Source organism: Dermacentor variabilis, chromosome 10 (genome assembly GCF_050947875.1).
Source record: "Dermacentor variabilis isolate Ectoservices chromosome 10, ASM5094787v1, whole genome shotgun sequence".
NCBI lineage: Eukaryota > Metazoa > Arthropoda > Arachnida > Ixodida > Ixodidae > Dermacentor > Dermacentor variabilis.
Window position 1 is genome coordinate 39,703,300 of NC_134577.1, and position 26,408 is coordinate 39,729,707.

Below are 26,408 nucleotides of genomic sequence, written 5' to 3' on the forward strand. Positions count from 1 at the left end.
TGGACTGCGACGATTAGTTTTTTCAGATATTTCTTTTTTGAAGTTTGAAGTTTGTTTACTTTCGGACAATCATGTACAGAGTTTCCGCGGACGCTGGCGAAAAGGCAAATAAATGCCTGACGAAGTGCCAGCTGCCCATAAGCACAAACACTCAGTGAGAATAACAAAAGAAGAGAACAGTAAAAAATACGGCAATTCAAAGTTTAAAAAGTGGAAAATAGTGGAAACCAAATAATAGCTGCAAGGATGCACAATATATCATCTTCAAGAGTAACTATACAAACACTAGACGATATAATGAACAATATTGAAAACAGTCCGTCCCTACTGAAATGATAATAGGTAGGTATGCATAGTTTTTTTCGGAGCGTGGACAGAAGTGCTTCTTTCGATAAATTACAATGCATTGGGGTGTTTGTGTACGAAACCTGGTTTTAAGTAATCAAGCTTCTGGGTCCCGTAGTTTGTGCGCAGCTTTTCCTTTTTATAAAACGTATGTCACAAGTCGCGGCAGTGTTCTCTCCGAAGGTATTTATTTACGAAACCAGATGGGACCGGATACTCTTTGGTTATAAATTAGAGTTGCTATTTTCTTACAAAGTAGGCATTTCTTGCAAGTGATACAAAGCACATTCCTAGTGGCTTGACTTTACTTCACGGGAATCTGCAGTGCTTTGTAGCAAAATTGTGTAGCTTTGCCACATATATCGGCAGTTCATACCTAAATCGTGACTCAAGCGGATGAAGTGAATCAATCAATCTACTCGCCGGCCGAAAGTTGACCCCTGTTCCAACAACGCTCTTTCTCTCCCAGGTTCCTCAATCCAACTCCGGAATCGAGCAGTTCGAGTAGTGCCAGTGTGCCTGCCCCGGCTGGCGAGCGAGGTGCGGACGACGGTGGTGCCGCCGAGGTACCGGGTTCGGCTGCCGTACCGGTAGCGGCTGGCAGCGTCATCCCCGAGCCTTTGCGGAAGCTCGGGGGTGCCTTGGCTGTCCCAGCGGTGGTGCAGGCCGCTCAGGCACAGGCGGCACGCGTCTTGCCGGCAGCCGCTCAGAAGGTGGCTGCCGCCGTCCTTCATCCGGGGCAGCAGCAGCAGCGCCCCCTGCCGAAGGCGGCGCCCGCTGCTCGGTCGTGATGGGTCTGTCTGCCTCCGCCCCCGCCCCGGAACAAGTGAGGGATACAGACGCAACTAGGTGTTCCTCGTAAAGATTTTCTCGTGTAATTTCGATCGTATTCAATACGGTTTTTGTTTTTAGTATTAGACAGAATTTTTGAAAACTTGCGTGTTACCGGTAGCGTAATTAATTTCGTACCCTTGAACTGGATTACTCGAAGCGGCGGACATTACTTACACGAAATGTCAAAATACATAATTGACTAATAAACAGAAATCACAAGTTAACTTTTAAAGTTATGATCTTGCGGCACATATTGCAATTTGGGAATTGTATCCGGTGACTTTGGAAAATACATCCACTTGGAGCGAATACTAAGGATGACACAGATTGTACAGTATGTGCGGCGGAATAATGAATAAGAAGTTAATGAGTGAATTTGTGTTAATTAATACATTTGCATTTCAATTTCTTGTGCAAGTATTGTCCGTTGATTTGATTAATCCAGCTCAATGGCTAAAGGTACGCCAAAGGCCACGTGCAATTTTTAAAGATTCTGTATAACCCCAAAGAAAGAAAAACCGTCACGTTAGGATCACTTTGAAGAATCAAAATTTAGTTTTAAGCTCTAGAAACTGAACGTATTACCTATGTATAGTTTAGCGATCCAATTACTGATTTTACTTTAAGTGAAACAGTCTTTCAGCATTACAGGGCTAAGGCAGCCTTTAGAACAGTGTGCAGACATCTTGTACATTCGTAGCACGCCCTCTCTCTAGAGGGTGCTTGATACTAGTGCTGTAAGTAAGGCACATGCCTCTGGGTCCATGAGCTAAAGGGCCCCTGTGTGGCGGCTGTGCCATTAGCAATGACACATTTTATTGTATTATCCACTTATGATGATGTGTGGAGTTTTATGGCGCAAGGGCCAGGTGTGGCCAAAGAGCGCCATGTCTGTGGTAATGAGTTTGCGGTGTAATTATGATTGCTGTGAAGTTGGTGTGAGGTGGCTGTAAAGAGGCCTTAAAATATACGCGCTAAAATGCGTAAAATCTGTATGATAAAATTATGGCGATGACGTATGACTTGTTCTATGAAAATTTAGATGCATATAAAAAGAATGATACGATAAGTAAAATATATCACGATTATAAGAAATGCCAGAGCACTACTGCCTCCTTGGAGCCCTTGAAACACAAGGGTCTGGAGGCATGTGCTATACCGTACAACTATCCCAGCGGCGTCCTCTAAAGAGAGGAAGCGCTAGGAATGCATGGGGCTAATAACATGTAGGACCACATCTCTCAGAAAACCTAGGACTGTGTCTGTGTTAAAAAGCGGTTCTGGACCGAGGAACATTACTGGATGGAGAGGGATGTGCTGTCTGTAAGCTAAGGAAAAATGTTTCGTTCTTTCAGATTCGGCTTCGCGACATTCCAGAAGGACGTGGAGCACGGTCAGCCTCTCCCCGCATCTACCACAGGTTGGAGGCACACTTCCGGTTAGTAGAAAATTATGGGTGCCAAACGTGTGTCCTATTCTGAGCCGACAGAATAGGACATCTGTTCGGCGCGATTTTGTAGTAGAGGGCCAGAATCCTAACTGTGGTTTTATCAGGTGGAGCTTATTATTCGTTTCCGCGTCCCACATGCGTTGCCAGTGGTCCCGCAATCTCCTTCGCAAGAAAGGCCTCAGATCTGTGACAGGCACCGCAGCGGTAGGGTTAACAGTTTGCGATGCGATTGACGTGGCCATCTCGTCCGCCAGAACGTTACCCTCAATGCTCCTGTGGCCAGGCACCCAGCATATAATGATACGCTGGTTAGATATGTACGCTTTACACAAGACGGTGTAGAGTTCACTAAGTACAGGATTTTTGTGTGTATAGACTGACATCAAGGCCTTCACGACGCTTAGAGAGTCTGTATAGATCGCTGCTTTTGAAAGTTTTGATCTTCTTATATGTTTCACGGCAGAGAGTAATGCGTAGGCCTCGGCCGTAAAGATGCTTGTTTCGGGATGCAGTACGTCGGATTGCGAGAAGGATGGGCCGACTGCTGCATAGGATACCCCGGTATTTGACTTCGAAGCGTCTGTGTAGAAATCTGCACAGGAGTGCTTGTGCTGTAGTTCTAGGAAATGCATTCTGATTTCAGCCTCAGGAGCGTGCTTTGTAACTTTTATAAAGGATATGTCACATTGTATCACCTGCCACTCCCAGGGAGGTAAGAGCTTGATTGTGTGCATTAGGCGATGCTCGAGGAGTGGGACATGCATTTCATTGCTAAGCTCCTTCACACGCAGCGAAAAAGGGTGTCTTATGGAGGGACGGTTGCTGAAAAGTGTAGCGCACGTCATATCGGTAACGGTATCAAAACATGGATGTTCAGGATTAGAGCGTACTTTGAGGAAATATATAAAGCTGTTGTATGATCTCTGTAGGTGGAGAGACCATTCATTCGATTCGGCATATAAGCTTTCAATTGGGCTTGTTCTGAAAGCGCCCGTGGCTAAACGGATGCCTAGATGGTGAACCGGGTCTAGCATCTTTAGCGCGCTTGGGGCGGCAGAGTTATATACCACGGCACCATAATCTAATCGTGACCGGATGAGGCTCTTATACAGATTCATTAGGCACTTCCTGTCACTACCCCACGTAGTCTGGGATAGAAGTTTCATTAGGTTCATTGTTTTCAGACACTTTTCTTTGAGTTGTTTAATGTGTGGGACGAAAGTGAGTCTATTGTCGAGTATAATACCTAGAAATTTGTGCTCTTTGTTTACAGGAATCTGTTGTCCACACATTTGTAAGCAAGGATCCGGAACTAGGCCTCTCTTCCTTGTAAACAGCACACAAGAACTTTTTTGAGGATTGATTTTAAAACCATTTTTCTCTGCCCACCCTGACACCTTGTTCAAGCCATGCTGTACCTGTCTCTCGCATACTGCGAGGCATCCACTTGCCGCATCCACTTAAAGAATATTATTCATGATCACAGCCCACATTACTTGTCATTCTCATTATTTCAGTGTCTACTTATTTTACGCCATTTAGAGCGAATCTTTTAGACACCGATACAGCGATAGTACACTTACCGTCTGCAATTTACCACTTCATAGCCTGCTTAATGCCATTTTTCTTGGCACTCTTTGGCCATCCCTGGCCAATAAAATCCATGTCAACATCATCATCATCTTGTAGATTGGCTTGGCTTTCTATAGACTTCTTTTTTTTTTTCGTGCATAACTTACGGACCTTTCCAATGAGAGCTTCCTTGTCGTTGCCATAATACCCTCTGGAAACACGCATGAGCATCCTTTAAAAAAAAATCAGTGCAGAAGCTGCTACACGCGTCTTTGTACTTCGGAGAAACAGTTCAGGAAGGAGGTTTTCCATCCTCACGATGGCAACTTGCCATCCTTTGTCACATTCTTGTCATAGAGAGGAGAGGACACTTCCTTATAACACTTCCTGTTGTAATGGTATATATATATATATATATATATATATATAGAGGCCGAACAAGGGGAACCTCAGCTTGGAACCAGTGTTTCGACAAGGGCACTTGTATTAGTCTTGACTTGACTTCGTCACTGTTAGGATACCTGTAGGTTATGTATGGAGCTTATCAAGCGATTTATAAAGTCTCAAAGAAACTCACGGGCATTAGGAGACGCATAAATGCGGTACTCCAGATTAATTTCCACAACTTGGGATTCTTTGAATCTTGCGCAATAAATAACGGTATACGAGCGTTTCTTCTTTTTTTTTTATTTCGCCCACGTCTAAATTCGGCCATTTTATCCTGGTATCGAACTCGCAACATCGTGATTAGTGGCAGAGCGTCATTTGCTACCGACCACAATCCGGCAGGTAGAATAAAACTACGAACAGCTGCTTCTGTGCTCGGTAGTCAATGTCTTTGATGAAACAATAAGATGAGACGGAACGAAAACAAACTTTGAGGCGGAACGTTAAAACGGACGAAGACAGCGGTGTGCATTGGAGAGCGAGCTAAGGTCGGCCGGTATTCTATGGCTGACATTAACGAAGCGGGAGTTGAGCAGGGCCGGTATTTTGTATCGATGCCTTTTCCGATTCTATGCGTTTTCAGGCTTTTTGCGCTTGGCCAGTGGTCACAGCGACGGTCTGCCCACATTATCAACGGGATCAGGCGGCCGTCTGTGGTGGATGATAAGAATAGCATAGAATAAGGCATAAGGCATCGCTACAAAATAGCGGCCCAGGCCACGTAATGCGTCGGGCGGAATGGGTGCCGACGGAAGAAAAGTGCAGTCGAGAAAGGTATAGAAGTGGGTGACGTGACGGAATTAGGAAATTTGCAAGCATAAAAGACGGCGGCCACTGGCGCAAGACAGTAGTACTTGGAGATCGCAGGGAAGAGGCCTTTGTCCTGGAGAGGACATAAAATAGGCTGCTGCTGCTGCTGATGATGATGACTCGGTGTCTGCTCTCGGAATGTTCATTCCTTCGCGTGCGTCGCTCAGTGCGTGGCACAGACCCGCAGTTGGCTCCCGGGGTTCTCATTGACGGGACAGCCCTCCTTACTACCAGTTCTCCCTCTTTCCCCAATGGCGCTTCAAGCAGCGGCGGCGTGCGCCGATCGATACCCGCCGGCGCGCCTGGCAACGGCAGATAAGAGGTGCTCCGGGGAGAAGCATGCCTCTGCGCACCCTGTCGCATCCCATCGAATACCCGTGCTCGTTCACTGCGGAATCGCGAAATGCTGGGCGAATGGGCTTAACCGGCTTGAATTCCGTCTTTGGTGTTTTTTCCTGTTCTTTTCTCTCTCTCTCTCTTTTTTTTTAGCCGAACTAAACACACTCGTTTAGTTCGGCCATCGAGCAAAAAAGTTCCATTTTTGTTCTCGTTTTATGGCTATATTGGCATGCTGTTAACGCTACGAGTCGCTTCAGCTTTTGGTCGATGGAAGGTTCCCTCGTGGTTGTATTTCCTGGTTGGTTTTGAGTGTTGGAATTTTAGTCGTAACTGGCGCTTCCACGAGCGCACACATTCTATGTCTAAGGCGTCTGTAAACCTTGCTGTTTGTAGGCTGGCGTTGCTGCGTAGGCTGTCCTTCGGCCTTGGGTTGGACCGTATGTCACAAAATCAAGCAAAAGCAAGTCAGAATAAGTGTGGATGCATCCTATATCGCCGTTCAGCATTCGCTAGCATTGATTCGAAGTACGCGCTCTGAAAAAACAGAATTCTACGGAGCTGTCTTAAGTAATCGCGAATAAGCGGTATGAACTTCGACAAAAAATTTCGCCGTGCTGAAGCCCCGAATAACGGGTGTATTTTAGGCGTCACGGCTGCGTGCGGCGTGAAGTTCCCGCGGGGAAATATACACTGCACATTTTCGGTATTGCTTGGATGCTATGGCTCCGACGAAATATCTTCTTCGTGGATTCCGTGACCCGAAAGCTTTTGTGCGCATTGGCACCAGCTTATGCCTTTCACGTTATCCTATAGTAGTGTGGACATATTCAATTAGGGCTCCCACGGGCGCAACCCCAGTACAGGACGAACTGTTAACAGTGCGCATCAGCGCGCAGGTGTATACTTACCTGGGAGCAACATTCAAGCTTCTCAGTCGCGCGAGCTGGCGTTTGACGGTCGTAATCAGATCGTGGATTTGGCACGTAAAACCAACCCACTAATTCAAATTTTACTTGAACAATATTTTGCAAGACCAAGCTATACAGCGGAGTCACATGATAGTGCATCTCACTATTCACTACGCCTGTGTGCGCAGTCGTATTTCAAGGTCGGCTTGTTTGCGAAGACAGATAAGGCACAAAGAGTCGAAGCCCCAGAGCCAACCCGTGGCAGTGCACGCCTCCGCGCAGTAAATTACTAGGCTACTCGGGCCCATCAGATTCACCGCTTCGTTCACCCTCGTTCCTGCGATCACGGGCCATAAAATAACCTCGATGCGAATCGCGGTACCGCGCTTGCGTGCGACTCGTTTCTTTGCTCGCATCATCAGCGCAGGTGCAGTGCAAGCGCTGGGCGCGTCACCTAGCGGCGGACGTCGTGACCAGTCCGGTCGTGTGCGCTTGCATATCTCGACCCCAACGAGGCTGAAGCGAAAGGGAGGGAATACACCGATACAGCTACGGCGACCAGAGAGAGCACAGAATGAAACAAATTCTTTTGACGACGGTCGCTCGGCTGGTGGTAGCGTCGTTGTCGGGTGCGAAGAGGCCGAACTAATCCGCCGGCGCCGCACTGAACGAGTCGTCTCCTGCCGTGGGAAAACGCCCGCCGCCCCCTCTTGCGGGCCGCGCGCGATCGCACGAGCGGAAATGGGAACTCGAGCGCGCAGACTGACTGCCGCCTGTTCCTTTCGGCACGCTCTGTATACGGGTGCAACCGCTGCGCGTTCGCGCGTTGAGGGAAGACCGGTCGCTCCTTTCCAATTTCGCGGCCATTAGCCACCGGCCTGACCTTCCCTCTGTCAACACGATAATTCAAAGCCAATCGACAGTGCCACGTCGCAGCCCCCGATTTTGCAGAGCGCCGCGCGTACAGAGAAGATGGCGGCGGCGATAGTGTTGCAGTTCGTGCGTCGAGAAAAAAAGACCTGCCGTCCCACCCGATCCCGCGCCGAGGAAGAGCGGGCACGGATTGTTTTTCAAAAGGATCGCCGAGGATTAAAAACGGGAGAGGCAGCAGCGTGTCTCTTTTTTACAACTCCTCTCCGCACGTATTCAATAGAGCGCGTGATTATCTCAGGTTCTATATTTTTTTTAGTCGTGGCACCGTGGCTTGCGCGTGCCGCTGAATTGTGAGCTTCGGTTAACGCAGTGGGCTGCCTCTGCTTCGGCAGAGATCTCAGTCCGCGACGATGCGCGTGCAATGCACGATAGCACGGCTAGTGGACCTGCTATGGTTGTTCGAATGGAACGGCCAGCTTCTTTGCTGCCTGATTTGCGCTTCCGTAAAAAAAAAAGGCTGGCAATTCTCATAAGCACGGAGCTTACATTCATATTGTGCGCTTGCGCACTACACCCATCGAGTTTGTCGGATCGTTCAATGATAACCGTGGAGGCGAGTTCCTCAGAACCTCACCCTTGACGTGACACTTCGATGAGCTAGCAGAGCTCGCTATGTGATAAACGCTGCCCCTGGAAGGTACGCTCTTCTTGTTTCGATACTATTCTGTCCTTTTATCCGTCGCGACAATGAGCCAGCTACGAAAGAGAGAAGAGAATAGAACTGTAGTAGGCTCATTGTGTCATGCTTTTCCTATAGGCTTGAATACAACGTAGTAGATGCTCTTTGATATTCAGATGACACAACATGTCATTGTCACAATTTTGCTGTACCTTCTCTTCATCTGGCCTCTATGTTCCCGTTAACCTGACGCTTTGGATTGGCTTGGGGATGAATTGTACAAATATATTCGCGTGTGTACGGCTTCACGGCAGTGCGTCGAGCATTGCTGCAAAGCCATATCGAACATGAACGGGAGTCGCCATTGAGAGCGGTATAATCACTGATCATACAAAACAAAATAATTTCTGGAGCCAGCCTTTCTTTCCGCCTAATTCGTGCGAGTTTCTTTATGCAATAATTTGAGCATCGTTGGAGGCTATTGTTCGCGCCGGCCTTGTGCGGGATTCTTTCTGTGTGCTTTTTCAGTATTTGATCCTGAGAGTTGCTTGCATTGGAAGGTTACATACGCGAAAATACGATGCTGTGTTATAAAACTTGAGATAATAGTGAGCTAGGCGGTGTTGACCGCTTCCGATCAGGATGCTGTAGTCCGAACGGTCACACTCTGGCAGACATGTCCTTACAGTACCAGTTCCCAGGCACCGCCAGCTCGCTGGTACCGGGATTTCGGTATGTACGCCTGTGTGCAAGTCTTAATTAACCAAACACATCCACGCAACATGCAGTCTACATCACGAATTTCTCTTTTCGCGTTCACACGGTTATTTCACAAGCAAGCGGTTACTATACGGCGGCGGAGTTTTGAGGCTGTAGTGTAAGTTCAGCGGATAATTTTAAAGATTCACCAAGATACAGCGCGCAGACTTAACGTAAATTATGGCGATGGTCGTTCGTTTTGCTTTCTTGCCGCTCTTGAAGCTCGCGTTTCACTACGGCGTGTAGTAAGTAAGCAACGCCCATCGCCTGCATTTTTACCAGCTTCTACACAGCCCAAGTGGGGTCCAAACTTGAAGCCACTCCGCCGCCTTCGGACAGAAATGTCCACTTATAGTGACCGCACGGGGAAACAATTATCTCCTCGGACCGCGATCTCCTTCTTCGTGAAACACGAGAGGGCGTTGCGCGCCGCGCAGTCAACTTTGATGCGTGCGCTGTATGGTAGACAGCATCGGGCACGGCTTTGTCTCTGCCCTACGCCGCCCCCGTTCTCAGCTGCCTTCCTTATCGGCGTCCGGTTTGACGGCGCTTGGTTCCGTTTCGACAGCCCGCAGCGTCGACGCCCCGTTTCACTTCCGCCAGCCTTCGTACCCTCCTCCCTCCCCCCTCCCCCCACACTCCCGACCTCTCTCATCCACACTTACACAGCTTGAAACACCAACGCCGCGTAGCGATGACGAAGAGATGAGTGTCTGTGGGTGCTTCTCACCGTTAGCCTGGGTGACTTCTTGAAACGCGCTGTGCGATTTACGCTCAACGCTGGTATCTACAGACGTACTCTGTAGAAAGAAAAAAAGTAGAGAGATAGCAGTGACTAGTGTGTTTTTGTGCAAGCGCTTTTTTACTTGGAAATTGCAACTGTACTGTGTTAGTGCGTGTATTCGCTTTATAGAGATCACCGTATGCACGAGGTCTTGCGTTCCAAGGCGGCTATCACTGGATGAAGTACAGGACGACGTTATTAGTGAACCACCTACTTGTACATAGGAATGGTCTCTTTGAGAATACTATTTCAACTGGATTATACTCCAGTGTTTCGGTTCCAAACTGTTTCGATCAAGCACAGGAGGAATACCGTTAACCCTCTGTTTTCCAGTGAAAGTTCTGGGAGGCACATTCCTTAATTGAAATCGGCTTGTGTTCAAGCACACACGCACGTTTTCCAAAGGGAAAGCTGTCAGTTTGCATTTTTTTTCAGCCAACATCTCCCACCCCCTCCTCCTCGCTTCCCTTGCACCACACACATAAAGCTTTGTTAGATTTTTAAAAAATAAATAAAAGGAGATTGGTCGGACGTCATGTTTATCCTAAGTAAGCGACGGCGATCCTTATTGAACAGGTTGGCTGCTTTAGACGATTTCACGCACACGTGCTCGCTCCTCTATACACGAATGTTGGGCGTTGCCTAACTTCCCGAATCCTTCGCAGGATTCGTCACCAAAAGCGGTGCTGACTACAAAACAGATGACGCACGCGAATAGCCCGTTTCATGACGCGAAGGCGAGGAACGTACGGAGAGGAGTATCGGAGTACATTGCAGTCTCCACGTCGTAGAGGGGTAAAGTGAGCACAACAGCCCATGTTTTAGGCAGCCCACGTTCCTTAGCTTATACACTTCAGTCCACTCGTAGAGGAAACACCTAAATAGTAATGCAGCCATTACCGCTTCTGAAAGGACCGGGCAAGCAGACATATACGCATATAAAGTTGAGCTGTAAGCTTCGAGGTCTTCTCGGCGGTAATCAATGGCAGAATATTAGGCGGTGTCACTTTCGAGAGTGGGCCACATTGTACAATTGAACGCTAAACCACGTTAATGTGGTTATAAATATAAAATATAACGATGCACGTTGGCTCCAAATTTATTTATTTTTATTTCTCAAAAACGAACAAGATCTACTCCTATAAGGAGCCGCTCTGGCAGCAGCTGAGGACACATGCGAACCGTATTTGTGTACCCGTACGCGCTTAAGCTTAGGACCTAAGCACAAATTGACACGCTAATATAACTCTGTACACTTGTTCTTCCTGTTACTGAGGCCCCATCTCTTCGGTTCTGAGGTGTGTGCATGAGAAAGTGAAAACAAATGGAGTGTTTTACCGCGACCTGCGACTTAAATCGTTGTAGGCGATAGCCTTGCGTGCCTGAAGTGTCCCGATAAGAAAGTTGTTTGAGCGGAATTTTCGAAACCGAGAGCTTGCAGGCTTGAGCACCGGCCGACGCACCTACGCTCATTTATCATTTTTATGTTTTCCCACAACGAAGCTTACTGTAACCTTATTGAAAATTATGGAAGTGGGCTTCTCCCCACGTAGCTTCGCACGGCGGGAAAGCCAGCTTTGACAAGGGCGTTTAGCCACAGGTACACACACGCACGGCCTCTTTTTTCTTTCTTTTTATTTAGGATGCGTCGCAAGTAATGCTCGTAAAAACGCTGTATACGAAGGAAGTCGATGCACTGTAGAGATCTCGTTTGAGTAGAGGAAGCTAAGTATGGTTAAAGTGCGTCGCAGTGATGTTGGTACCTATAGTATCCGCTGTGGGTGACCCACTGAACTATTACTTAACGTATACTTTTACGTGTTTATCTGCATTCTCCATGCAGTTCACAGGAACGTGAAGGAATAATGAAGGAGGGGGGGGGGGTTCCGTGAAGAACTTACATGTGCTATACTGCGCCTCGAAGCTATCCGTAACCAAAAACAATGCATGAAACGCTTTACTGCACTGACGTCATCGCATCAAAGCGTTGATGCTGACCGGGAACCCGGCCCCCTTCCGCGATAGCAATAGAGGCACCTTACGGGCCTGTCGTTTCAGCACACACAGTGAGCCCAATAAAGGCACCAGAAGCAGTACTGCGTCATTCTTTCGAATCTGCTATTCTCTAGGTCATATTCTTCCGGCGCGTACATACGTTTCAGAACTAGCTTGTGATTGGCGGCGCTTGTTAAAGGCCGGCCACTTTGCTAAAGAGATATATGACGGTAGGCAACTTTTGGTGAGCTCATTTTGCCGCACATTTGCTCGTATGCTTACCACAAGGAAGTTGTCTGGAAGTCTGGACGGTATTTACAATGTCATTATCGAGCTTAATATAGCAAACCTTCCTTATAACGAAATCGCTTTATTCGAAAATCTTTCATTTTCTCGCGTTCCTATGACACTCCTTTAACTCATTCACTTTGAACGAGATACTTTTAATAACGAAGTCAATTTTCATGTCGATATTACTCCGTTATAAGGAGTGTTTACTCTATGCAAAAGTATTTCATACGCGCATGACACATCGCTAAACGCGTGCACACCCTGTAAGGATTGGGGATGGGCATGAAATACGCGGTAGCTAGCCCATGCTATCGTCCGACTCATCCACGGTAAGGACGTTGTTGAAGGGAGGGACTTGTTCTCAATGAGGACGAGGAATATGGAATTTATTTACAATATCTATTTGAAGGGTGGAGAACATTACAGTTCATCAGTCTAGCATAATTGAAAGAGAATGCACACTACGCAGCCGTCAACGGCTGCTCAAAAACACTCTATCCTCCCTAGATCCCTAGGTGAGGGAAAACTGCCGTTCAACGTTCGTTAAATGGGAGAGTCATCGTAGCCGACCCGCCCTGGAGGGGGAGGGTTCACACACTCACTTCCGCACTTTGGTTTCACTCAACACACCGTGGTGAGAGGGTTCTTGTAGACAGGGGTCTTGACCCGAGCAGGCGCCTCTTGATCCCAGAGCTGACCCCGCACTCAGTGAGCGCCGCGTATGTCCTTTGACTGTGACGACTTCTGGGGCCCGTGTAAAAGCACCGCAAAACATCCTTTTCCAGGAGTTCTCTTCCTCCAAGCAAACCGTGAAGGCGGCAGCGAATCAACTAACAATACTCGGCCCGCCGAACGGGGCTAGATAGGCCGGCGCCGCCGGGCTGTTGACGAGGTGCATTGTTGTCTTTACAAAGCGAGTCGTCGCAGAGGGCTAAAAAAGGTTCGGAGGTCGCTTCACCGAAGATCGCCAGCCCCCGCAGGCCGATCGTAACAACCCCTAGTACTTACGTCGCGATGCAACCAACTGTACACACACATTGTTCGCTCTCCCGCGGGAGAGCGCTGTTCACGGCTCGGCCATGCTGCCCAGGCTGAGCTGGGAGGCGTCGGTCCGTTGGCCGTCTCGTCCGGCGGCTCCTGCTTCACGCGCACCGAGCACAACAGGAGCAGGTTGGCGTCTCGGCCGTGCACGCCGTTGCCCACGACGCCTCCAACGACGGTGGCAGGGCAGCGAAGCTGCTGGTCTCGGCGTCGCTGGTAGTCCAGTATCGAGCTGAGCAGCCGGATGTAGCGGATGGCCAGTGTTTGGATCGGACCGCTGGTACGATCTGTTGGGAACTCGGCGCTGACGCCCGTGGTTGTACCTGGGTCGCAAGCCCCAAGGGTAGCGTTGGCCTGGCGGCCTGGGGTACAACTGGAATCATCCGAAGGTCCCGGCAAAGCATGAGTCGACTGGTAACAACGAAACAACTTGTTTATTTTAACATCGCAAAGAGTTGGCGGTCAGGTTTGACCGAAGTAGAGAGACGGGAGAGCACTTCACTCAACAGAAGAAATCGGAGCCCTCCCTTTTGGCGTCCGGGGGCAGCTGTTTTTATACTCTCGCAGTTGAGGGCAAGAAGGAACCCCTCAAAAGACGAGCACGTGAATGTACAATGGGCTAATGGTGACGCACACTGTCGTAGCGATGCCGTAGCACCATGTCGAGCACGATCTCGTAGCACCCTGTCGTGGCGCTGCCGGTCGGACACAATGACTGTACTGAGAGGATGGTCCCTGCTTTGGCATCGCCTGTTTCGGGCATAATGACTGGAACGAGATCCCTGCTTTGGCATCGCTTGTTTCGGGCCCAATGACTGGAATGAGATCCCTGCTTTGGCATCGCCTGTTTCGGGCACAATGACTGGAATGCGAGGATGATCCCTAGGCGGTCGCATCGCCGCAGTCGCGCCTGGAAACACCTGGCGATGAGTGTTGCGGCGACGACGATCGGGCCAACATGTCCGCCGCCCCGCCGCAGTCGCGCCGGCAAAACCACGTGTCGCAGGCGAAACGCAACAGACCGCCCCGCCGGGGGAAGGAGATCCCGATGGACAGGGGACTGCATCCGCTGTCCGGAGGGATGTCGCTCGATGATGCTCATAACCGAAGTCGGGCGTCCCTCGACGTTTCTTGAGCGCAGCGCACAGAGAAGGCCTCGTTCTCTCGTTCAGGTTCGCACGGGACACTGCAAAGTGACTTCGGGAGAGTTCACATTTTTGTTCTCGTTCCCGGCAAGCGTTAGAACTACGCTGAAACTCAACCGCTCAGTCAGCAAGCACGGCACAACCCTCACTAAGCCCTGCCAGGCTCTTTCCCCTTTTTATACCACTGCCTAGTTCCTTACAGTAGTCTAGCATCACTCAGAACGCGTCCACAAATTGAAAAATTGCACTAGAAAGCATATCATCACTTTGAAACACTAAACAAAAGCAATATGTTAAAAAAAAATCCTGCCTCAGGAAGAAAAACATCAGTAACAAACAATTTTGAGGCTGATTCCTACGTTAGGGGCTTCGACTTAAGCCATCGGCGTTACCGTTGAGACTCCCCTTTTTGTAACGCACCTCAAAGGAATATTGTTGTAAAGCGAGGCTCCAGCGCAGGAGGCGGCCATTTTTGGGAGAGATGGTCTGCAGCCATTGGAGAGGGCAGTGATCCGTCTCAATGATAAACCTCGAGCCGGCTAGATAGCATGACAATTTCTGAACGGCCCACACGAGACATGCACACTCTTTCTCGGTGGCGCTATACGCCTGCTCACGACTGGTCAGCTTACGACTAGCATACAGGACGGGGTGTTCTACTTCTCCATTTTCCCGTTGGCACAGTACAACGCCCATGCCTCGCTCACTAGCATCGCACTGAACAATGAACCCTTTTGTATAGTCTGGCGATCGTAGCACAGGCTGGCTTGTTAGGGCACTCTTTAGGGCGCTAAAAGCTCTTTCCTTGGTCTCGTCCCAGACGACTGTTTGAGGCTCTGTTTTTCTTAGAGCATCCGTCAGGGGAGCCGCGATATCAGAGTACCTAGGAATGTACCTCTGATAGTAGCCGGCGACACCCAAGAACGACCGAATATCGGTCTTGGTGCGCGGTTGCGGAAAGTCTCGCACAGCGGCCACTTTTATTTCAGAGGGGCGGCGACGACCCTGACCAATCACGTGACCGAGGTAGACAACCTCGGCCTGTGCTAACTGGCACTTAGGAGCCTTTACTGTCAAGCCTGCTTCGCGCAGGCGGGTTAGCACTGCCCGCAAGTGTGTCATATGCTCAGACCAGGATGCGGAGAATATCGCTACGTCGTCTAGATACGGTAAAGCGAATTCTTGCTGTCCCCGCAACACTTTATCCATGAGACTTGAAAAACAGTATGGCGCGTTCTTCAAACCAAAACTCAACACTTTAGGACGGAATGTTCCCATTGGTGAAATGAACGCCGCATACCTACTAGCCTCTTCTGTAAGTGGAACCTGCCAGTAACCCCTGACAAGATCTAGGGTGGAAATAAACTGAGCGCTACTAACTTTCTCAAGGCGCTCCTCGATGTTAGGGATCGGATAAATTTGATCCTTAGTGATGGAATTAAGCCTGCGGTAGTCGACGCAAGGACGAGGTTCCTTGCCCGGTACCTCAACTAAAATCAAAGGGGAGGTATAATCACTCTCACCTGCCTCAATAACACCGAGCTGTAGCATTTTCTTTACCTCAGCCTCCATAATATCGCTCTGGCGGGGTGACACCCGATACGCCTTGGATCGTACTGGCTCTGTGGAGGTAAGTTCTATATCATGAGTAAGTACCGAAGTCCTACCAGGCCTCTCAGAGAACAGACCTTGAAACTCTTGTAATAGCTGGTGTAGTTCGGTTTTCTGCTCGGGCGACAGCGGTGCTTTACTGATAAGGTCACTAATGACTTGACCGGTGTCTTCCCTGTTCGTCACTGAGCCTAGTCCTGGAAGCTCGACCGGAAGCTCTTCAGGAACGTTTACCATCATGCACACCACTGCTTCCCTTTGTCTATAAGGTTTGAGCAGATTACAGTGGTAAACTTGCTGTGCTTTCCGCTTTCCTGGCAGACTTACCACGTAGCTAACGTCCGACAGTTTCTGAACAATTCGTGCTGGGCCCTCCCACTGCACGTCTAGTTTGTTGTTTAGCGATGTGCGCAATATCATGACCTCATCGCCCACCTCAAAACGACGGGCCCTGGCTGTCCGATCATAATAAACCTTGGCCCTCTGCTGGGCCTTTGTCATTGCTTCACCTGACAACTCCTGTGCCCTTCTTAAGCGTTCGAGGAGCTTAAGCACGTACTCCACCACGACTGGGTCGTCGCCCCTACCTTCCCATGATTCTCGAAGCATGCGAAGCGGAGATCGAAGCGAGCGACCGTACACCAGTTCAGCTGGCGAAAACCCCGTAGCCGCATGCGGCGCGGTCCTTAAAGCAAACATCACCCCAGGCAGACACAGCTCCCAGTCAGTTTGATGTTCAAAACACAAGGCTCTCAACACGCGCTTCATGACGGAGTGGAGCTTCTCAACGGAATTCGACTGTGGGTGGTACACTGAGCTGTGTAACAGCTTTACCCCACACCTTTCGAGAAAAGTTGTCGTCAAAGCGCTAGTAAACACTGTGCCCTGATCTGATTGAATTTCTGCAGGAAAACCAACTCGCGCAAATATGGACAGTAGTGCATTGACTATCTCAACTGAGCTGAGTTCTTTAAGCGGCACTGCTTCAGGGAACTTTGTCGCTGGGCAGATCACAGTCAAAATGTGTCTGTACCCCGTGGCTGTTACCGGCAGAGGTCCCACAGTATCAATAACGAGCCGTCTAAAAGGCTCCGTTATGATAGGTACCAATTTCAACGGCGCCCTTGATTTGTCCCCTGGTTTGCCCACCCGCTGACAAGTGTCACATGTCCTCACGAAATGGTCTGCGTCCCGAAAACACCCTGGCCAATAGTACTCTTGCAAGAGACGGTCCTTAGTTTTCTTAACTCCTAGGTGTCCGGACCACGAACCCCCATGTGACAAGCGCAACAGATCCTGACGATAGCATTGAGGCACGACCAGCTGATCGAACTCCACTCCTCTGCGGTCTAGATACTTCCGGTACAGGACTCCACCTCTTTCCACAAAACGCGCAGTTTTCCTGGCGATACCTTCTTTGACATTGCAGCGCACGTTTTCCAGGCTGCCATCCTTTTTTTGCTCGGCTATCAAAGCCGTCCGGCTGACTTTTAGCAACCTATCAAGTCCGTCTGACGTAGGCGCGATGAGCAAATCAGTAGATAGCTCTTCTAACTTTCCCGAATCGGGATTTTCCTCTCCAGTATCTGGCGCCTTCAACGCTACAGACTCAATTTTATTCAGTTCGGGCGTGCTCTGAATATCAGCTTGCTGCGCCTCTGACCCTTTTTCGTTGTTTGATAACGTCGGCCCCGCAACTACCGCCTTTGCAGCGAGCTCCCGAACCTTCGATCTGGTTAAGGCCTGAACACTAGCTTCACCAAACAAAAGTCCCTTCTCGCGCAGGAGGTGATCGGACCTGTTTGAACATAGGTACGGGTACTGGGGTGGCAGCATAGATGACACTGCCGCCTCCGTCTCAAGCGCTCCGAAAGGTCCCTCAATAAGCACTTTTGCTACCGGCAGACACACGCTATGAGCTTCCACGGCTTGCTTGATCCATGCGCACTCGCCCGTGAACATATGGGGTTCTACGTAAGACGGGTGAACTACATCCATCGTAGCTGCGGAATCGCGAAGCACTCGGCACTCTTTCCCGTTCACGAGGAGGTCTCGCATGTAAGGCTCGAGAAGCTTCATGTTCTCGTCAGTGCTGCCTATTGAAAAGAACACAACTTTTGGTGTTGTTTCCGGACACTGCGCCGAAAAGTGACCCGGCTTCTGGCACGTATAACAAACGCCCGCTCGCCTCATCTCGAACCGCTTTCTGCGTTTGGCTGCCGCCGTCTCTTTACGTCTGGTCGGACTGCTTTCACTCGCATCCGCACTACGCGTGTTCCCCTTTGCTCTCATGGGTGTGAACTTCGGCCTCTCAAACTTCGAGCCAAATTCACCCTTTTGACCGTCCTTAGCTCCGCGAGCTCGACGCGTCACAAACTCCTCGGCTAGCTCAGCGGCTTTAGCCACCGTACAAACGTCTGGCCTATCCAAGACCCAGTATCGCACGTTCTCCGGTAACCGACTATAAAACTGTTCTAGCCCGAAACACTGCAGAACTTTATCGTGGTCACCAAACGCTTTCTCTTCTTTGAGCCACTCCTGCATGTTCGACATAAGCCTATACGCAAACTCTGTATATGACTCACTTCTGCCTTTCTCATTTTCCCGAAACTTCCGACGGAACGCCTCCGCAGACAGCCGGTACTTTTTTAGCAGACTCGATTTTACTTTGTCGAAATCCTCTGCTTCCTCTCTATCCAAGCGAGCGACTACGTCGGCCGCCTCGCCGGGTAACAAAGTGAGCAAGCGCTGTGGCCACGTTTCCCGAGAGAACCCCTGCTTCTCGCACGTTCGCTCAAAGTTAACCAGGAACAAACCAATGTCCTCTCCAAGCTTAAACGGCCGCATTAGGTCAGTCATTTTGAACAATACGCGTTCTCCTGCACCGTGTGCCTGACTTCCATTACGAGCGCGTTCCATCTCTATCTCGAGACGCTTCATTTCCAAAGCGTGTTGATGGTCACGCTCTTCTTTTTCTTTCTCTTTTTGTTCTTTAAGTTCGCGCTCCTGTCTTTTTGCAGTCTCCCTCTCTTCAATAGTCTCAAGGCATTCCGACAGCTCGTCATCCTCAGCCTCTAACTCAAGAATAGCCTTTAGCAGTTCAGGTTTTCTTAGTTTGTCTGAGACATCCAGACCCAACTCTCTTGCAAGCTCCAACAATTTCGGTTTGCGCAACGACTTCAAATCCATGGCTGCTCTGAATGCTGCTTTCTCTACTGCTTACTATTGTCTTGCCGCAAACTAACCCGGCAGCAACGACAACCACAATTACCAGCTCTGTTTCTGACACTAACAAAAAGCCTGGCAAAGCTCAGAAGAAGAAAGTCCCGCACTCACCAAACCTCGCAGGCAGGAATTCCGCGCAGTCGTTCCGCTGCAGGCAACCAGTCGTCACACAGGGCTCGTTGCACTGCTCCCGGATCGTCGTTGAGCTGCTCAGCATACAGTCAACTGCATCTCTTCGCTGCTGGCCTCCGTTGTCGCGATCTCACCGCTGGCAGACAGTTGTTTGAAGTCGGAGGTGATCTCACCGCTGCCAACCAGATGTTTGGATCGGACCGCTGGTACGATCTGTTGGGAACTCGGCGCTGACGCCCGTGGTTGTACCTGGGTCGCAAGCCCCAAGGGTAGCGTTGGCCTGGCGGCCTGGGGTACAACTGGAATCATCCGAAGGTCCCGGCAAAGCATGAGTCGACTGGTAACAACGAAACAACTTGTTTATTTTAACATCGCAAAGAGTTGGCGGTCAGGTTTGACCGAAGTAGAGAGACGGGAGAGCACTTCACTCAACAGAAGAAATCGGAGCCCTCCCTTTTGGCGTCCGGGGGCAGCTGTTTTTATACTCTCGCAGTTGAGGGCAAGAAGGAACCCCTCAAAAGACGAGCACGTGAATGTACAATGGGCTAATGGTGACGCACACTGTCGTAGCGATGCCGTAGCACCATGTCGAGCACGATCTCGTAGCACCCTGTCGTGGCGCTGCCGGTCGGACACAATGACTGTACTGAGAGGATGGTCCCTGCTTTGGCATCGCCTGTTTCGGGCATAATGACTGGAACGAGATCCCTGCTTTGGCATCGCTTGTTTCGGGCCCAATGACTGGAATGAGATCCCTGCTTTGGCATCGCCTGTTTCGGGCACAATGACTGGAATGCGAGGATGATCCCTAGGCGGTCGCATCGCCGCAGTCGCGCCTGGAAACACCTGGCGATGAGTGTTGCGGCGACGACGATCGGGCCAACATGTCCGCCGCCCCGCCGCAGTCGCGCCGGCAAAACCACGTGTCGCAGGCGAAACGCAACACCAGCCGCAGGATCTCGTTCTTGCTGAGCTTCTTGTCCGGCGGGTGGGTGGGCACCAGGCGGCGCAGGTCGGCGAACGCGCCGTTCACGTTCTGCTGTCGCCACCGCTCGCGGCTGCACGGAACGAAACGAATGCCGCCACGGGGGAGGCGTGGCGCTGCAGGCGGGTTATACCCACACGCGCAAGCGCGAACGCACAACGCAAGTGCGACCCATGCGAAGTTAGTCTAAATGGGATTTCTTTTGTTTGCTATCAGTTCTCTGTAATAATATTAATAATACCAGTATACCGCATCGATGACGATAACATTCCATCGTGAAACTTAGCGAAAATAGGGGGAAAGCGGGAGATGGAAATTCAAGACTATGAGCAAAACGAGAACAAGGTAAAAGCAGGGGCCAGCGTTTCGACAAGTGGACTCGTTTTTTTTATTTTTTAAGGCGAGATAGGCTTTCCTCGGCACAGTATATATGTCGGGAAAAGCATATGGTCGCCTTAAAAAAGACAAGTCCACTTGTCGAAACGTTGGCTCCCCGCTTCCACCTTGTTCTCGTTTTGCTCATCATCGTGAAAGGTGTACGTTACAGCAGAAATGTTTGTGGCGAAAGCCGACTGACAAGTCTGACAAAACCGCAGACAGCAAGAGTACGTTTGACAGCATTGCAGTTGCCAGAAACATACACATTATACAGATGTAAATAAAAAAAACGATATGCCGTATATACGTTAAAAGCTTCAAATTATGCAAGATATGTATAGAAGGACAAAGACTGATGCAAAGTGCTTGATGAATACTTACCAGGAAAAAAAGTTATGCACAACTTCTTTGCAGTAATGCCGCTTACGTGCACGGAATATATTCCGACAACCGTAATAAATCGTTATAATGAGCCTTTCTTCGCTGAAGGTGCCGCACAGTTTACTTATCACAGAAAATGGTACGCTCGCGGTAAATATATGTGATTAATATTTAATGTATGCATTTTCGAATGGCAAACACGCAGTAATGGCCGAAAAACGATTTCGCTTCTTTCTCAACGATACTATTTTTCTCACTGAGCTGTTTTTACTCGTGAAAGCGTGCTCGGCGAGTGAAATAAACCACCCTGTCTCTTGTTACTGGTCAGTACGACATAAATCGCGCGAAATATCGTCACCGCGCTGTTGGAAAAGTGTTTGCTTCCCACCTGCGTTCGTATATACCCATACGTCGCCCATCCGCGAATGGCCTCTCTACTCAACGCTGAAACTGTCGCAAAAGCCTAGTCTGTCGAGGTGGTAACAGGAGACGTGATATAGGAGTAACACGTAGCTACGCTTGCTGATGCTATAGCTTTCACAATATGCATCCGAATTCCGTTTCATTTCTTTCTCCAGTTTGGTGCCTTTCTCTTTTTTTATTTCTCGCAAAAGAGGGTGCGTGCACGTGCTGCTAATATAAAAGTATGTTACCCCCTAAAATGTATGCACACACTTAAAACGACCGAAGAAAGGCAATTTTCTGCTACATCGACCGAAATTTTGACAAGGAATAGGCGGGATGCGCAAGATACTCGGCGAAGAGGCTGCTTTAGGAAGGAGGTCCTGGATAGTCTATCCCCATGCAGGTCACATTTTCGAAGTCCTCAATAAGGCTGCCTTGCGTGTTTGCGCTGCGAGCTTTTTTCTTCGTTCCGGCGCCTGCGCCATCTTAGGTGCGCAAGCGCAACGTGTTCCTCGCTGCTGAAGCCACTGGGGCGCGCACCCTTCGTGATTGTATACGATTCGCGAGCGGGCTGATTTCGTGCAAGGCGGAAGGACGGAGCGCATGTGCAGTTAAGTTCGAGGAGTCCCACTTCCATTTTGAGCTATGTGACGTCATATTAATACTCCGTGTACCCTCGACCCGTACAAAAGCAAGGCGCGCTTTTTCGTAAGTTGTGAAGGCGAAACTCCTTCACACGAACGTCAAAGTGAGGAACCATGTCATAATTATCAAAGTGTCAATGACGCATCTGTAGGCACAGCCAAGGGACATTTAACTGCGATATTTTCGCCGACATACTAATTGCGCACTAATTTTTTCCGACTGATAAATAAATCCTGCGAAATATGGCGAATACCACGTGACTGCGCTCCCACCCGCATCATAAAGCAGCGCCCTCAAACAGGCTCTTTCTGAGTTAGTCAGAAAGAAATGACGGAGACAAAGAAAAAATTCACCGCCCAAGCACTCCGTACAGATGGTTAACCGATGAAGCGAAAACGTGCGGCCCCGGTGTTTATCGCTGGGTTAATCCCGACGGTTCATCAAACGGAGGCTTGGTAGGATGCCGGATCCTCGGTACGCCCTTGGTGCTTGCGCTCGGCTGCACGAGCCTCCTCTTGTGCCCGGGCTGCGGCATCGGCACGGCGTAGACGAGCTCGTTCCCGGTTCTGCTCGCGGCGTTGCTGATCGAAAGCTGCCTGCTCCTCAGGAGTACCTATGACGCGTTACCCACCCATTTCGGAGCCGGGGAGAAACTGGTGCGCGCGCGCTCGGCTACGACGGAGAGCAACGACGTCACTACTGGCGCAGCTACTCTCAACACCACCTAGATACTACAAGGCCTTTTAACTCCGATCCATGCCATCATGTTACCTGGCGCAAGTGCCATAGCATCTAATGGAGATGTTCCCGAGTAGGCAACAGTAATTATGACGTCATTGCTTTGCTCACGCCAGCCTTGTCAATGTAAATTTCAGGCCAGGTAGCGTGACGGCATGAATCGGAGTAAAGTGGCCTTGTGCTATCTAGGTGGTGTTGGCTAATCGTGCGCCGATTTTTTTCTCTTTTCGCGCATGCACATGGGATTGCGTCGGAGGAGTTTTCGGCGTACAGGCGACCGACAGACGGACGGACGAATCGGCTAACCATATACAGCTTCGTTGTAATAATGTAGTATATCTTATACCATGTGCTTTAATTGCTGAACTGAAGCTGCAGCCAGTGCTTATTTCCTTTTCGTACATAAATCAAGACTAGCACCAGGCCCAACCTACACACTCGTACCCAAAATCTGTCACAAATGCGGAAATTCACTGGTGTTCCTCGCTGTTTTCATCCACTGTGTGCAATAAAATATTTCGTGCGAAAGTTTCTGACGCAAATCCAGAGCATTTCTGCTAAAGATTGAGGTGGAATACCCGGAAACCGGCGCTATGAAATATGGACTTTAGCATATCAGTGGAAGCAAGCAATGACAACTTGCATTATTAGAGAAATAAAATTGAGGGTTTAAATTCGAGATAAGTACCTAACAGTAATGAGAATGTGCCCATATTCATTTAAATGCAATGAAGTTCATTGGAGTAGGTCTAGTGGTTGTTTCGCTTCGCTTCCACCAAAGACTGCAGACTATATGCATATTCATTTGTTTTTTTACAAAATCATATTCATGCTTTAGAAACCGGCCGCGCCGCAACTGCAGATAGCGCTCTCGTGTAACCGCGGCTATATGAGGTGATCTTACACCCTTTGCAACTTCACGCATAACGCCTTAATCGCGTAACAAAATAGAAAACTAAAAATTCAACTGCGAGGAAGAACTTACATTGTTCTCGTCACACAGGGTTTGTCCAAATGGCAGCGGGACACCGGAACTACCCGGGATCACCCGACTTTGAATTCCGACCCGGCGTAGTCGCAGCGGCGGCGCTGCGCAACACTTCCCAATCGATGTCGAGCGACGGATCCGGCGAGGTCTCCCCACGACGCCGATTGGCTCCTGAGCGACCAATGGCAGTGCTCGTTAATTAGCCAACCTATAGGATACGGCTTTGTGGAGAGGGTGAAGCGACCAATGCGAATCGACCTCGGCGCTCGTCCGTTGACTGATCGATAGAAACGTTAGCGGCGGAAACCGCACGTCGCACTGTTGTGTGGAGCGCGCGCCAACTGCCGGTTAAAGGGACGGCAGGCGTGGGAGTAAAATTATTGAAGCGTCACGTTTACGGGGCCCCGTTCATTTTTTGTCTAGCTAATCTTGGTCTATTGTGTTTGTGTGTGTGTGTGTGGTGGTGGTGACGCATCTGCATTCTTTACGACTTTTCTGTGCCGTCGTGTACACGTGAATGGCAGAACTGCATTTTACTACATTCATGTCAGTCGTCGCGAAGCGTTGATGTGCAACCCGGTTTTCAAACGATTTTGAGAAGATGGTAGTCTTGCTTGATGTACGTAATGCGAAAAATGAAAGTAACGGAAACAGAAAAGTGCTTTCGTAGATCTCAGAACGGCGTGCGTTGACCTGCGCAGCGTTCATTATTACTCAAAATAAGTCTGCAGATTTCGGGCGAATATTTCTGTAACGGCTTTCTGAAAGGTGCCGAGTACGTTATGATGTGACAAAAGATTTTCATCTTGGAGTATGCCTGTACTTTGACTATCGCTAGTAACGGAAGAGAAGCTTGTTAGAAATTAAGCTATATGCCTGCGCAACGAGCGACGGAATGAAAAATGCTATGCGCATAACATTAAGAGCTAGGAAGACTGTGTGGATTAGGTAACAAACGGAGTTATAGCGGAAATTCTAAGATACGGAGTTTGGTAGGCCACGTATAATGCGTCGGGCGGATCACCGATGGTTGCCGAATGATTGCCAAATGAAGAGAAGCGCATTGCAGGACGGAAGATTGCTATAGGTGGTGCGAGGAAATTTTAGGCATGTTATAGTTTCAGTTGGCGCAAGACACGAGTACAACTGATCGACGGGAGAAGCCTTCGTCCTGCAGTGGACATAAAACGGGCTCATGATAATGATGAATGAGGGAAACAAGTAACAAAACGCAACTTCTGTTATTCAATATAATTAGGCCTTGAAACATTTTCTTTGGAACTATACTAATGATTGTAGCTTCGTTGTTTCAATTGCTGATAACGTCAGTCGGACCTGAACGCTTTCGTAAGGAGAAGTTAGAAACTATAAATAAACACTTTAATGGTAAGTAGTAATAATAAGCTGGGAGTGGGCCCCTAAATTCCCGCGAGCGTTTCCAAATGCAATATTTACGTAAAGTTAGGTGTCACCGAGGTCACTAAAGCCTGTGGAGGTTTTCATAAAATAGAGTTCGCGAATTTAGTATGAGCCTTAATTTTCTGTTCATGACTCATTAGCATGTACACAAGCTTTTGCTTTACTAGCAACGGATTTTTTGTTGGAATTCGATGCTTGGCGGCGCCACTTCCGAGAAACACCTCGAACTGGTGGCGAAACGTACTGGCAAAAACAAGATTGTTTTCTGTAGAAAAAATGTAACTGTGTCAGTTGTTGTGACCTACATAAGCGCTTGTTTTTTCACTGTGTGATGAACACTTATCAAGCATTAGTGGGGCGTTATCATCTATGTAGTGCGCGAGGGCAGGCGTGAGGGCAGAGGACGAGCTGTTGGCGCCGAGACCCTGGTATAGCGAATGGGTAGCAAATGTATAGCAAATGCGACAGGTAGGCTAAAGCCTACTAGTCGCACGGAGCCTAGGTTTTGCTTTCGAATAGTGTTGATCTCTTCCTAAACGCAAAAAAAAAAACAATCAGTGAGGTTACAGGCTACTCAAACACGAAAGCATATTTGGCTGCTCACGTTTCAATTTCCCACAGTAGCACACTACCCGGCCGAGCAGCACATCTAGCTGAGAAAGGGCAATCCGCGCCGTGTTAAGGAAGGGCGAAGAATCGCATTCAGAAACACCAGCATGGCTGGCTACTGAAGACGAAATTCCCAGCACACCGAAGCATTTCTCCCGAGTTGCGAATGCGAAAGCATTAATCTCCAGTTGAACACCCCTGTGCGGTCCTTCGAGTCCTGTTTTGCTGCATTCTTGGGCTCCCTTACTTCGTCTGCCTTGTACTGGCGTGGACGGCCACGTTTCGCTACCACCGAGTTTGCGGCCGCCGAAAATGTGGATGCTTCAGACTGCATAGCGGTACGCGCTGCCCGAGCCGCAGCTGCCTGCGGTGTCAACGCCGCACGCCACCGACGTCCTGCGCGACAAGAGACCGAAGCAGCAGCAGCGGCCACCTGGGCCGGCAGGCGCGCGCAATAGCTAAGCCCGATGGGGGTGAGAGAGAAAGATACAGCGCGCTGGTGACGTGGCGTCGCGGCGATGCCCTCTCCCTTAACCTGGCGCCCTGTGGCGGCAGCAGGTGTTCCGTTTCGCCCCAAAAGATAAGATGTTAATCACCGAGAGAGGAAGGCCCATACGCGA

General features: G+C 49.4%; 1 long non-coding RNA gene across 1 annotated transcript; it reads left to right on the plus strand.

Moving 5' to 3' along the window:
- Positions 1–675: 675 nt before the first annotated feature.
- On the plus strand, positions 676–24,151 carry LOC142560365 (uncharacterized). The gene is made up of 2 exons (XR_012823354.1): positions 676–1,171; positions 23,776–24,151. It is a non-coding gene; the product is annotated as an uncharacterized LOC142560365 (long non-coding RNA).
- The last annotated feature ends 2,257 nt before the right edge of the window (positions 24,152–26,408 follow it).